Here is a 3,218-nt window from a genome sequence, read left to right as displayed (position 1 = left end):
TTCATTCTGTTTTTGCTTTTTCAGTTGTTTTTGTGATTTCACATAATCATCAACCTACAGAAAACATAAAATAATAATAGAAAATAAATAGATATAATAAAATTAGGTTGCCTCCTAACAAGCGCTTCTTTAATGTCAATAGCTTGACAGTGAGCTCTCATGGAGCCTCACAGATAATCAGAGCAGGGTTGGAGCCTCTCAACAGCAAACTTAGAGTTTGGTTATAGCCTCCCAACACCAAACTTAGAGTTTGAATGTGGGGATTTTGTTTGACTCTGTATTGAGAGAAGCTTTTCATGCTTCCTTTCCATGGTTACAAAGGGAGATCCTTGAGCTTTAAACACAAGGGAGTCCTCATTCACTTGAAGGACCAATTCTCCTCTGTCAACATCAATCATAGCTTTTGCTGTGGCTAGGAAGGGTCTGCCAAGGATGATGGATTCATCCATACACTTCCCAGTGTCTAGGATTATGAAATCAGCAGGGATGTAGTGGCTTTGAACCTTTACCAAGACATCCTCTACAAGTCCATAAGCCTGTTTCCTTGAATTGTCTGCCATCTCTAGTGAGATTCTTGCAGCTTGTACCTCAATGATCCCTAGCTTCTCCATCACAGAGAGTGGCATGAGGTTTATACTTGACCCCAGGTCACACAGAGCCTTCTCAAAGGTCATGGTGCCTATGGTACAAGGTATTGAGAACTTTCTAGGATCCTGTCTCTTCTGAGGTAATCTCTGCCTAGTCAAGTCATCCAGTTCTTTGGTGAGCAAGTGGGGTTCATCCTCCCAAGTGTCATTACCAAATAACTTGGCATTAAGCTTCATGATTGCTCTAAGGTACTTGGCAACTTGCTCTTCAGTAACATCTTCATCCTCTTTAGAGGAGGAATACTCATCAGAGCTCATGAACGGCAGAAGTAAGTGCATTGGAATTTCTATAGTCTCAGTACGAGCCTCAGATTCCCATGGTTCCTCATTAGGGAACTCCTTGGAGGCCAGTGGACGTCCATTGAGGTCTTCCTTAGTAGAGATCACTGCCTCTTCCTCCTCTCCAGGTTTGGCTGTGTGGGTTATGTTGATGGCCTTGCACTCTCTTTTTGGATTCTCTTCTGTATTGCTTGGGAGAGTACTAGGAGGAAGTTCAGTAACTTTCTTACTCAGCTGACCCACTTGTGCCTCCAAATTTCTAATGGAGGATCTTGTTTCAGTCATGAAACTTTGAGTGGTTTTAATTAGATCAGAGACTACAGTTGCTAAGTCAGAGTGGCTTTGCTTTGAATTCTCTGTCTGTTGCTGAGATGATGATGGAAAAGGCTTGCTATTGCTGAACCTATTTCTTCTACCATTATTACTGTTGAAACCTTGTTGAGGCTTCTGTTGATCCTTCCATGAGAGATTTGGATGATTTCTCCATGAAGGATTATAGGTGTTTCCATAGGGTTCTCCCATGTAATTCACCTCTTCCATTGCTGGGTTCTTAGGATCATAAGCTTCTTCTTCAGATGAAGCTTCTTTGGTACTGCCTGTTGCTGCTTGTATTTCAGACAGACTCTGAGAAATCATATTGACTTGCTGAGTCAATATTTTGTTCTGAGCCAATATGGCATTCAGAGTATCAATCTCATGAACACTTTTCTTCTGATTTGTCCCATTATTCACAGGATTTCTTTTCAGAAGTGTACATGAATTGGTTATTTGCAACCATCTCAATGAGTTCCTGAGCTTCTGCAGGCGTCTTCTTCAGATGAAGAGATCCTCCAGCAGAGCTGTCCAATGATATCTTGGACAGTTCAGACAGATCATCATAGAAGATACCTATGATGCTCCATTCAGAAAGCATGTCAGAAGGACACCTTCTGATCAATTGCTTGTATCTTTCCCAAGCTTCATAGAGGGATTCACCTTCCTTCTGTCTGAAGGTCTGGACTTCCACTCTAAGCTTACTCAATTTTTGAGGTGGAAAGAATTTGGCCAGAAAAGTATTGACCAGCTTTTCCCAAGAGTTCATGCTTTCCTTAGGTTGTGAATCCAACCATATTCTAGCTCTGTCTCTTACAGCAAAGGGAAAAAGCATAAGCCTGTAGACCTCGGGATCAACCCCATTGGTCTTGACAGTATCACAGATCTGCAAGAATTCAGCTAAGAACTGATGAGGATCTTCCAATGGAAGTCCATGAAACTTGAAATTCTGTTGCATAGGGAAACTAATTGAGGCTTAAGCTCAAATTTGTTTGCTCCAATGGCAGGGATTGAGATGCTTCTCCCATAGAAGTCGGGAGTAGGTGCAGTAAAGTCACCAAGCACCTTCCTTGCATTGTTGGCATTGTTGTTGTTTTCGGCTGCCATGGCTTCTTCTTGTTTAAAAATTTTTGTTAGGTCCTCTCCAGAGTTTGTGCTCTAGCTTCTCTTAGCTTTTTCTTCAAGGTCCTTTCAGGTTTAGGATCAGCTTCATCAAGAATACCTTTGTCCTTGCTCCTGCTCATATGAAAGAGAGGAGAAGAAATTATGGAATCCTCTATGTCACAGTATAGAGATTCCTTGAGGTGTTAGAGGAAAAGAAGAATAGAAGGAGAAGCTAGAGATGAGAATTCGAACCTATAGAGAGAGAGAGAGAGAGAGAGAGAGAGAGAGAGAGTTTAAATTGCTGATAGTGGAGGAGTGTTAGTCCTTAAATAGAAGGATGTGAGAAGAGGGGAAGAATTTTTGAAATTAAATTTAAAAAGATTTTGAAATAATTAAAAGAAATTTTGAAAAAATTGATTGATGATTTTCTAAAATTAAAATTGAGAAAGTAGTTAAGTGATTTTGAAAAAGATTTTGAAATCAGAAATAAAAAAAAAGATATGATTGAAAATTATTTTGAAAAAGATGTGATTGAGAAGATATGATTGAGAAGATATGATTGAAAATCAATTTTAAAAAAAAGAAATTTTTAAAATTAAAGTTGATTACTTGACTAACAAGAAATTAAAAGACATGAATTCTAAAATTTGAAAATTGATCCTTTCTTAATAGGCAAGTAACAACTTGAAAATTTTGAATTAAATAATTAATTGTAGCAAGGATTTTGAAAATTAGTAAAAAAAATGGAAAGGAATTGATTTTAAAAAGATATGATTGAAAAGATATGATTTGAAAAAGATTTGATTTTGAAAAAGTATGAAAATTTGAAAAGGATTTGAATTAAAAACAAAATCTTCCCTCTTGTGCCATCCTGGC

General features: G+C 38.2%; 1 non-coding gene across 1 annotated transcript; it reads left to right on the top strand.

Moving 5' to 3' along the window:
- Positions 1-1,833: 1,833 nt before the first annotated feature.
- On the top strand, positions 1,834-1,941 carry LOC148571955 (small nucleolar RNA R71). The gene has a single exon (XR_015908631.1). It is a non-coding gene; the product is annotated as a small nucleolar RNA R71 (small nucleolar RNA).
- The last annotated feature ends 1,277 nt before the right edge of the window (positions 1,942-3,218 follow it).

This window comes from Arachis ipaensis, chromosome B3, assembly GCF_059453495.1.
Source record: "Arachis ipaensis isolate K30076 ecotype BB chromosome B3, ASM5945349v1, whole genome shotgun sequence".
Lineage (NCBI taxonomy): Eukaryota > Viridiplantae > Streptophyta > Magnoliopsida > Fabales > Fabaceae > Arachis > Arachis ipaensis.
The sequence above is the reverse complement of the archived record's forward strand: the minus strand, read 5'-3'. Positions and strand labels throughout refer to the sequence as shown.